Genomic DNA, 12,005 nt, shown 5'->3' with positions numbered 1-12,005 from the left:
GATAAGTGTTCTGAATTATAAAATAAATACATTCCAAAAAGCCAATAAATAAGGATCAACTATTTCATTGTTTTATTTGGCACCGCTCCAATAATAACATAGTAGAGAGAAGTATTATATATGTTATCACTTATCATAATATATAGGGGCCTATTTTTTTTTGTACTTCTGTTTGTGGTTTTAATACTAATCTATTAAATTTAGAAACGTTTATTAAAACGGTTGACAAAATTAAAAACATAATTTGAATATGAATATAAACTAATGAATAATGATTCACTTCATATCGCAGATGTAGCCAAGATTCGATGTAAAACGTTTCATGAATTTACTTAATTTGTGCGTTTTATTTAGACCGGCTCGTCTGTATGGTAAATGCAAGTAGATTATAATATGTAATAATATGACAAAATCGAAAAATAACGATTGGCTGCGGCTTACGGGGTATATTGGGATTTTGGAATAAACACGCGTTTAGAAATGTTTTCATTGCGGTTTTATTTTTACAGCTCAATAATAATTATACTACGATATTTCAACAAATACATAATAATATGTTCGGTTAACGTTGTTGAATGCAGCGTCGTGTTTACAATACAATATAATGGAAGTTTCCATTGTGTACTGAGCGTCGACGTTGTACATTATAAAATAAATATACATAATATAAAAGACGAGGTGAAAAAAGATATACTGACAGTCACGAAAAAAACCTCTGACGAATGAAAACCCGCGAGTACCTGTGTGCGGCACATAACCGCGATTGGGAAAGTACGTTGATGATGGTATTTTGTTTTTATCTAATAAATAAAGCGGTGGTACATATTATATAGCACGCGGCGTATATGTCGAGAAAATGGCACGGCCAGATTTAAAAAAAAAAAACCGGTAAACTAACGAAATCACAATTGAAGGCAACAACGAGAAATAATGTTCACCGCAGGCGTCTATTCTGTGAGGAAAATCCTATATAATAAATCGATAGGTCAAGAAGGGGGTTAGCTCGGGTAGTACTTAAACGACGTCCAGATCCATCACTGCAGTAGAACGTCGCTTGACATTGCCCGTTGCCTTATTACTATACGTGAAAGACTGTATATAATATGGAACCACTCCTAATAAAAAACAAAACACGACTATATACGACGAATGCTCGCAGGAAACGAAATTTAAAGATTTAATTCGCCGCCATCGCCGCACTTGTATCGATTGAATGCGGAACGTTTTTCGGAATGAAAACTTTAATCCGGTTTTTAATTCATGTATCATGCTAGATTAGGTATTCGTTAGAATAGTAAAAACGTGTCAAAAATATTATTATAATGTAATGTTGCACTTGATTTTCAGCCGATTTCGGATGTAAGAATTATTGTGCTTATTTTGCAAGTACCTATATGTTAAAACTATTATCATTTTTAAAATAATGGTAAAAAAAAGACCTAAAGCGATTCCAAAGACGATCGTATTTAATATATATATATATATATTATGTATAACGACATGTCTTGATTAGGTAGGAACTCGCGCGTGTTCAAGTATATAAGTGTATAACAGTTTTGAGAAGAGAAATTCGGACACCTAATTACGGCGCAATGAATTGAAATAGTACCTATACTTAATATTTAATGTCTTCATGATCATCGAATGTATCATATTATTCGTAATCATCAATTATACTTTTTGCTTTTGAATAATTCAATTTCATTTAATTGTAAATGTTGTTGTATTCTGAACATTTTCTTTTTTTTTGATCAGCCCGTGGCGATTTTGGGTGGTTGTTTAAACTGTGGGGAAGGTACTGTAGATTTTGGTAAACACGTGTTTTTTGGGTTTGCCAGAATTTCAATTGGGCATCCGTGGGTTTCTGCCATGCCCGGATGTCTGCTCGGAGAGAAGTGCCGCCCGTGACCGAGATTCGAACCGGTGACTTTAGTCCACTCGGCCACTACGTCCTCCAAAAAAAAAAATTTTTACTGCATTAGGAATTTACAATTTCATGTTTTAATAAAAAATAATAATAGGTATCATGTCAGTGAAAAATCTATATATTTTTAATATTGTTATTTTTTTGTTTCTATTGTTTATTTATACTACGAATAATAATATTAACAGGCAGCATTAATTTTCCAAATTAAAATATTGATTTTGAGGAAAACATATGAATAATAATATAGTTATAACACAGACTATAAATTATTAATTAATACAAACAAGAGTCGTTAGAACCCAAGTCGAACTTATAGTTTAGTAGTATAGTAGATTAATTAAATAGTTATGAAATTCTATATTGATTCATTAATATATTGTTTATCGAATATAATATATTTACTATACAACATGTATTATACTTATTTTAATATTTAATTTATTGGAAAAAATATATAACAAGAATTTATTGTTTCAGATATTATTATTTTTAATTGTAGCATTAAAAATTAGGTCCGTGAAGTTGGCTGCACAATTTCAAAATTTTGTCAATAATTTGTAAGTCATTTGTAAGTATTTGTAAGCACAATTTGGTAATTTGTAAGTACAGCCGTTTTCAATTATCCTCAAAAGTTTAAATCACGACCAGTTTCGCGGAAGTTAGCCATAATTTAAGCTTTTGAGGATAATTGAAAACTGCTGTACTTACAAATTACCAAATTATGCTTACAAATACTTACAAATGACTTACAAATTATTGACAAAATTTAGAGCCAACATTTTGACATTGTGCGGCCAACTACACGGACCCTTAAAAATTGTTTACACATATTTTGATCTATTAGATACATGTCTAGAACGATTTCCCAAATCTAGACTTGAAGGCTACCCGTTAAAAAAAAATTCTAAAAGTTAGTCGATTTCGTAAGAAGTTTTATATGATAGGTATAAGGTACAGGATTTTGATTCATAGAGTTAGGTAATATTTAATAAAAATATTTATAGATTTGTATACATGGATAATTCTAGCAGCAATAAATGATTTCTTTTGTAGAGTATGGAATTGAATTATTCAGAAATAATACGCATAGCCCGCTCTGTAGATGCCAAAATAAATAATAGAAAAATAGTGACATTTTAATTCCTCATAAATGAAAAAAAATTATTAAGAAAATATATAATAACAGATTATATATCCACATAGGTATACCTACGTGGCTACGTACGATTTTTGAAATATTTGTGTAATTTCTAATTAAGCATAGGTAAATGAATTAATTTAACACATTTAACACTTACAAATCATAGTAATAATTTATCATGTATAATAGATATAGTATACACAGTATGTATAATGCATATGTATATAATAGCATATTATTAAATCTATGTACCAATTGACATTTATATCATAATTATTAATGTTGGTACCTACTTATTATTAAAAATTAAAATAACAATATACTCAGTTCAAACTTTTAAATATATTAATAGTACCTATACCTATTATGCTATTATTTTATTTTTACTTTATGATTTTCAGTAATTATCTCACAGATTTTTTACCCAATAAATATAATATATAGTAATATAATTTGCGGAAGAGTGTATATTAGCGGATCTTTGGAAAATCGTACACAACTTTGACGTTGAATTAAATGATTTTTATTTCACCATCAGCCCTCTTAATTTTTGAATAGGGTTGACAAACAAAGTTCATTAACTTCGATCAGAGTGGTCGAAATATATCACTATACGTAATAATTTGTGAATCCTCGGTCAAAGCCGAATTTTGATTATTTCTCGAAGATAGAAAAATATTGTTTATAAGTTAATTTATTTTGGTGAAAGTTCGGTATCGATAATCAAAAACACATGATCTGTAAATGAAAATGTTTTATAAGTTTACTACGTAATTACGACTTACAGTGTCATTTTATTCTATTTTCCAGTTTTCTAACCGTGCATAGTAAACGTACACGTCCGTATTTATTTAATTATACATATTATCTTATCTTAATAATTTATACACGCGTTGTATTGATCATAAAAAAATTCAAAATGGGAAGGCATCGTTGCGGTTTTTGAGTTGATTCTTTTTTTGAAGTACCATTCATAAAATTATAGACAACACAATGTAACATATTGCAGTATATGTATAGTATGTATGGTACATATTGATACCTATACTTTGAGTGTAAAATAATAATAATTGTTTCCATAAAACGCGCGAATATAGAATACTTAATATATAATATTATCAATTATGATTATCGACAATGGGTCGAAACTAGCAAGTTCTGAGTGATTATATAGTAGGAAGGAAAAAACACAAAAACCCCATGAGGGTCGATTGCATTGTACGGCGCGTTGTTTTCATATTGTGTGTCGCTCGCCGCGGGTGTAGATAGGCGTGCGTAGCGTCTAAGTATATGCGTCAAAGGTCGCGTACTCGCATAAAACCCTCTACAGAATATTGTACTATACCCGGAACTACCCCCATAACTGTAATACGAGGGTGGGGGGGGGGATGTATATTAAACAAAAGTCGTATGCATATAATACATATATATATAGCGGTGCACTCACTATAGGGACGTACCACGGACTGAGGAGAGATTAGAGACCGCGTGACGTAAAGCGAACAGCGGAAAAGGCGTGGAAAAAAAACTAAATTAATTACCCCCAATACGTATATAAAACGCATAAATATTATATATATATATATACTATACCTATATTATAATATAGTCTACATTATACTTACTCGACGGCAGCGGAATTGTATATATTATAATATAATAAATTATATCCGCGTATCTGGTGCGGTGGACATGGTTTTTCGCAGGTGAGGAAACCTCAGGATGGGGTGGGTATTTTTAGCGTGGGACGAAGATTACTATCCAATGTCCTTTATGACGTGTGGCTGGCTGGCTGGCTGGTGGACTGCGATATATATAATATATTATAGTACATAATGTATATTATATATATATATATTAGAGGGGGTTGAAACGACGTTTCGGAAGAGAAGGGTGTTCGACGGTGGTGGCTAGCGAGCGATATGGAGCGAGCGAGAAAGGCGCGATGACGGCGGCGAGACAGCACGCCGTAGGGAGGGAAAAGCGAATGCGAACGGCGGCGGTGGATAGGGGTGGGTTAAGGTCAGGCGCGTACGGGGTATTTATACATTTATATATATATATATATGTAAGCGCCGCAGCCGGAGCAGAGATAAGCGCATGAGAGACCCCCGACGCGCACGCCGCACACCCACACCAGTGTTACACTGCGCGCTCACTCACACACATACGTACACCCACACGCGCTCGGCGGGTATATGAGCGCGGCCGTCTTCCCCTCGGCGGCGCGCGCGCGCGACCACCACGGGCGGCGCCACCAACGCTCGCGCGCGGTTGGAAGGGGCTAGGGCAGGCGGGCGGGCACGTTTATGGGCGGGCGGGCGGGCGGGCGGTGAGAGCGCATTATCCCGGCGGCGTCGCCGAACGCCGCTTAGCTGGTGGGCGCCCAGAAGCAGCTCAGTCGCCGAGCGAACGATGGCCGAGTGAGCGCGCCTAACGCGGCCCCCAAAACATTCGTAGAAACCGTACCAGCGCGCGCGTCTGTCCGTCTATTCCGTCCGTCCGTCCGGCTGGCCGGCTGCCTTGTCGCGCACTCCCCCTGCCCACGCGCGCGAGTGTGTGAACCGCCTCCGCCCATGGTGTTATGTCGCCGCCGCCGCCGCCGTCGTCACACTCAGGTCGCATTCGTTAATTGATTTTTTTTTTCTTTTTCCTTATTCGCTGTTTTCGGCGCGTACACCGCCGACAAAGACCTTCGAACCACGGGCCACGCGATCCCGTCGGTATATCGTTGACGCGTATCATAGTCGTCATCAAATATACGACGTCCGCGGTAACGGTACACGCACGCGTTGCCGACCGTCACCGTTGCCGGAGAACGCGTGCGGGAGATGACCATCACCGCCGCCGGATGAACGGTATCGCGGCGGACGCGCTCGATCGTAACGCGAAACGTTAGGCGCCACAGCCACCGCGTGACCGAACGGCGAGCGCGACATAGCTATACAGCCGTTTGCAGCGAGACACAGCCCTGGATTCCAATTTGCATGGCCTAAGTTTTAAGTGGCCTCGGAAAATGTTGAGGAATTGTTTTTTCGGTAAGTATGCGCGTCGCACTCCAAACGATGATATTGTCTGATGCACGTGTGCGAGTGCTGAATGTGCATCGTGGTGCATGTGCTGCAAGCGAGTGCAGGGGGTACGGTCGATCGTTCATCCTCACAAGTGCACCCTGTACAAGGCGTCGGAGACAGCCAGGTCGAGTTTGTGTGTGTGTGTGGTGTGTGTGTGTGTGTGTGTGTTCCATGTGGTGATTGGGGAGGTAGTTTGGGGGTTGAGGTGCTGGTTGGCACGACCGTAATTTCGAAAAAACACGCAAACCCAGGCAGGTTTTATGTATAGTATATATATATATATAATAGTGAGAGAGAGTGAGTGAAACAACGCACGTTGCGCGTACGTGTATTGTATATTATTTCACGAAAACCACCGTCGTATAGGTATATAGACAATGCTTCATGTATATCAGGTCTGCACTATAATGTCGCCTATAAAGACACCGTCGAATGCATGTGTGATAATATTTAGGTATTATACATATTATATTACCTACACAACATCACCATGACACCAATCTTGTAAATATTCGTTTAGCCACGATGTGTGGTGCTGAGTTGAAATTATTATTATACCGTCGCTATGGACGGCGTTTGTCTTCCTTATAATATAATAGGGTACACCTATATATTATCGTGCACACGACAGCGGGGGAGGTTTGAGGGTTACAACTTTGCACCCTCCCGATATCTTCTCTTTATAATATTTTGATAGACTAAGCCACTTGCAGGGTAAAAACGCGTTCAAATATATTATCATTACACCAGCGCAATGATTGAAATATAAACGGTTCAATGTTCAAATTATTTCAAAAGCCCGGGATCACGAACCGCGGTGATTTATTATTTCAGACTCCCCGAAAATGTATTCTGTTCGTGCCACTCAGTTTATTTGGGGCAATTAACGAGGTGGACGTATACACACCAGCAAGTGCGGGAATACGGGTTTGAACAATACTCTAAGTAGGTTATTATGTTATCATCTTGCAGTGTTGATTTACGCGTTATTTTTTCCAATAGTATTAGGTAATTTCATACAGTAGTTATTATTTCCTCTGTGTTCTCTGTTACTGTGTTCAATATAGTCCACGCGGTGATTTGCCAATACGTTTTTTTTTTTAGTATTGACGTTAGGCTAATGGTTTATGACTTTATATTATGTGTTTACACATTGGTGACATACGCATATAATTGTGAGTAACGGTGACTAATATGCGTTTAGAAAAGTAGTCCATCAATCGTGGTTTTATTAATTAATAAATATTGCTAACAATAACGCCTTGTATATTGTTCAAATTGTAATTATCCATAGATAATATTATTTTGTTTATTTAATGTAGTGGTTTATTTTAATTATTATGCCGCGGAACGGTCAACTGAAATCAATTTAAACGTTCATAAACACTGTTTTGCTAATAGAAAAGTTTTCCATCATTTTAAACCATTATTTCATTATACTATCTTCTGCATTCGTTTTAGTGTTTGTAAACCACTTCTGTTTTTATTGTAGTTTATCGAAAATTCCAAAGTACTCAAAAACTGTTATAAATTGATATAAACAATAGCAAAGTGATTGAACGTTAATGTAAAATTGAGGAATATCGTTCATTTATTTTTAGGAATTGAATATAATAATATAATCGTAATGTATGGTTGAAAAATGAAAAATACATTTTCTCAGCCTTATTGTTAAATTGTTGTCAGCATATTATTATACATATGATACAAAGTGCGTTTACGCAAATGCCAAATATTATTAATAATCAATGATTTTCGTGTAATTAAGCAATAAATTATTTAGCGTGTATTAACGCGAAAGGTTCCGGGTTCAGAATTCGGGGTGTAACAATAATTAATAATGAAATATTCCATACACGAGACTTCATAAGTAAAATGTAATTATGTGTGTTTTATGAACGCCCTGACATATTATTATATATTATATTTGAACCGAAATTCAAACATCCAAACAAACACATCCGACAGATGTAAGCGACGTGTAGACAATATTATATTGTCTCGACATAGAAATTGTGGTGTTGGTGTAAGGTGAGGTACTTAGGTGTCTTAATATACCTATTACAATATTTATAATACTAAACTAGTTTATTACGATACAAAACAACCAAATACGATAATTGAGATTCGAGACGTACTACATATTATAATAGTACGCAGTGGCGTATTTAGAGGGGCAGTGGGACAGTAGCCTCGGGCAGCACTTTTTTGGGGGAGCTTTTTTTTGAAAACAGATTTACAATGATTTAGGCAGTTATCAAATCAATGTCAACAAAATTTTCTATTAATATCTTAATATAAACAAAGCTAATCTGTGCAAACAATCTCTACATCCGATAATATGAGCTTGTGTTATTCGTCGAATACCTCAACCTATGGTTCTGTGTCTAAACTACGGATATAGATATCAGTGGCGTAGACAAGGGGGGGACGTAAGGGTCAGATCCCACCATTGGATTTTTATTACCTTAGTAAAAAGTTTTGAGAGGGTGGGGGGATTTTCCAATTTTCCCCTCCCATTTAGTTATGTCGTTTTTTTTTTTAATCTCCCCCTTTCAGAATCCATGTCTACCCCACTGATAGATACTATCCGTGGCCTAAACTAAACATTTCTTGTGAGTTGAGGGATATTATGTTAGTAACATCGTACTGTCAATACAAGAGGGCCGTATATCAAACATGGTAGATTGTGCAGGAAAGCGTTTTTAATATTTAATAGCTAACAGACTACAGTAATTTTGCGAGTTATCTTTAGCCATATATAAATATAACTAATTTTATTCGAAAATTTCTTGCAAGTTTGATGATGTACTTTTTAAAAACTTAAACTTGCTAGAAATAGTATTTATTTATAAAAACAATAAATTTTTTGAGATATGGCCTTATTGCATTGGTAATTTTACCAATTTTAACTTTTTTTATATTAACATATTTTTCTAATAATAAATAATTACTGATGAGTGATGACAATAATATTATTATTATTGTATTTCTTACATAATATTATTAGACTCTTGGCGGATCGATGCAGAAGACAATGATTTTGCAGTAATGTGTGATGATTTTTGATTTGTGTTTCCATATACACGATAAATAGTTGAAATAATGCTTTAATTTTCACTTTCAGTATCTTTTCTAGTGGTAAAGTGAATCTAGTTGGTAATTTAAAGAGTATCCCAGTAATATTTAAAAACGACGAGGAGAACAAAAAAAAATTAAGGAAAAACTGAAATTTTTTCACAAGACAAGTTTTTGACAAAATTGATTTTAGTTGTTTGGTGTAACTAAAAAAAAAAATAATCGTAGATAGGTAAATGATATTTTTTTAAATTATTAATAATTATCATTGAACGGTTGATTTATACAAAAATTTATATTGATTTTAACAATTATCTGAATGCAATAGGTCACATTTCATCGATCGGCCCTTATGAATGTCTTATTCAAGACATTTTAATTTTTAGTATGTTTATTGCTTTAAAAATAGATAAAAAATAAATGAATACATTTGACGATTTGCTTTGATTATTTCGTTATTTTTTGCTACTGATAGTACTTACGATACCGGCATGATACAATTACCATTATATCACATGGTATACATGTGTTTTAAGTATTTTTATGGGTCAGAAAAATTATGAAACTATGAAAAACCGATGGGGGGAAAGGGCATTAAAAAAAAATGTGTACTTAGGGCAGCAAAATCCTAAATACGCCACTGATGTCTGATAGTACGCATTATTCAACACAACGTAGACGATAAATGTTAAGTTTGATCACTGCAGACAGCAAGGTACAACTAAATTATTACATAGAACATTAACTCAAAAAGTTCATATTAATAATATATTATAAAAATTTATATTTTAAGAATTTTTACTTCTTAGTGATACGATTCTAAATATTGCATTTGCGCGTGTACCTATATAATCATTTAAAAAATCAATTGAATACTTCAATATTAATCGATACAACGATTTTATCTCACATCATTTTAATACTGGGTATTATAATATGTCACTATGTCAAAGTCAAACACGTGGATATCAATTAAAACCGTTGATGTGTATAAGCTCTATAAAAATTAGATCTATATATACACCACTAAACACATAAATGATAAATATCGAGTTTAGACAACAACGCAAAGAAAACAGTTATAACAATAATATAAAATATATATTATATACCGTGTATACGATGAAATATATGTGGTAACGAACGCGAGATTGTATAAATAGTAAACTTAGCAAAACTATACTAAAAGTTTATGACAAAATCGTAGTGTACTTACTATATACGTCATCACATATATAATGTCGTATTTGTGTATTGTTCATCTATCGGGTAAACCTATATTTGTTTTTAAAACAAAAACGGTGGAAGTATTTGAATTTTTAATATACACCTCCACATACAAGTAAGACCTAGGAATAATACTTTTAAAATATAATGGCCTTTATTAGAATATTAATTGTATCGCATTCAAAATCATAATATAATACCCCTATGGCCTATAATATATACCAACATAATATTATAATTTTCGTTCACAAAGTTATCAATCATTATTTTTAACGGCATTAAATATTTTGTATAAAAATAACATTAAATTGAAATGTTAACTACTGTTTGAGTACATACTTAACGTAAAATAAACGTATAAATAATAAATTGTTAGAGTTAGGTTTATATATATAATAAAGGTAAACAAAATGGTTGTAATATAATGTTCAATAAAAAAAAACCACGATAAAAACGAAATAATTTAGAGGTTTAGACATGAGATACATATTTCAAAAAACAGATAAAATGTTTAATTAAATGTTTGATGAAAAACATTCCCATATAATCACTATACATACCTACATCGTAAAAAGTTTTTATTGTTTTTAAATCGAAAAAAATCATATTAAATTAAACTCTCAAAAAAGTTGACTGAATTTTTTATAATATTCTACATACATTTTTTTTTAAAACAATTCTCATAGCATGACAGAACACGAAAAACCAAACGAAGAACCAACAAATGTATTATTATCAATTCGTCGTTTGTTTTTATATTATAGAAACTCTACAATTTAATCCGGATTTTTATGGGGGACACCGATGTTAAGTCGGATGATAATAATATAATACCTATCGTATTTTTCGTTGTAGTGCGTAACTGAATGTAAAAACAGATAAAAACTGTAACCCTTCACTGCGGCTCAGTATACCTTCCGAACCTACCTAACTATATTCAAGCGATTTTCGCGGCACACATTATTGTAAATCGTGATGCGAACGTGAAGCGAAAAAAGATTAGTTTGTAAACAACTATAATCGATGAATATAAAATTAAACAAAATGATCCGATTTTCCATCATAGTTTTATTCCATATTAATTTTCTTGTTGATAAATCAAGTGTATTATTAGGTGAGCATAGTAGTGTAGGTACCTTTCTGCATATTATTATAAATAATTCCTCAAGGATATAAAATAGATACACGTGCAGCTTATACTCGTACTCCAAGCATGCTCACCTCATATTTTTTTTCTTTTAATTAAGTACCTATAAGCACTTATTCAAAAACTAATCTTACAAATTCGAAGTATGACCACTCAATGTCCATATTTTCAAATAATTAGATTTTTTGTCATTTAAGGAGTTTCCTGTGGTGACAAAAATTTTTTTTCCTCAATAAGAACCATCTTTTTGTTCCTTTTACTGGAAATTGTTAGATTTTCAGATGTTTTGTAGCCGATATTTTTTTTGAAAATGTTGATGCATGTTAATCGAAATTCGAACGGGTAGGTTTTCTGAGGTATTAAATTATATTAACTACGGATAATATGGATTATGATGATTTCAAAATAATT

The 12,005-nt window shown here is 33.7% G+C and overlaps 2 protein-coding genes across 4 annotated transcripts in view; one reads left to right on the top strand and one right to left on the bottom strand.

Moving 5' to 3' along the window:
* LOC132950915 (uncharacterized) overlaps positions 1–12,005 on the bottom strand; it is a 133,720-nt gene that overhangs the window by 61,942 nt on the left and 59,773 nt on the right. Inside the window, exon 1 of one of the 2 annotated variants that reach the window (XM_061022535.1) lies at positions 4,694–5,021. The exons of the other annotated variant lie outside the window; for it this stretch is intronic. The gene's annotated coding sequence lies outside the window, so the exon portion shown is untranslated. Of the gene's footprint in view, positions 1–4,693; positions 5,022–12,005 lie in introns of those variants that run through there. 2 annotated transcript variants of the gene reach the window in all.
* Positions 5,446–12,005, top strand: part of LOC132950912 (regulator of G-protein signaling 11) — a 51,598-nt gene continuing 45,038 nt past the window's right edge. For both annotated transcript variants that reach the window (XM_061022530.1, XM_061022529.1), the window contains exon 1: positions 5,446–6,106. The gene's annotated coding sequence lies outside the window, so the exon portion shown is untranslated. The remainder of the gene's footprint in view (positions 6,107–12,005) is intronic.

This window comes from Metopolophium dirhodum, chromosome 8, assembly GCF_019925205.1.
Source record: "Metopolophium dirhodum isolate CAU chromosome 8, ASM1992520v1, whole genome shotgun sequence".
NCBI lineage: Eukaryota > Metazoa > Arthropoda > Insecta > Hemiptera > Aphididae > Metopolophium > Metopolophium dirhodum.
The sequence above is the reverse complement of the archived record's forward strand: the minus strand, read 5'-3'. Positions and strand labels throughout refer to the sequence as shown.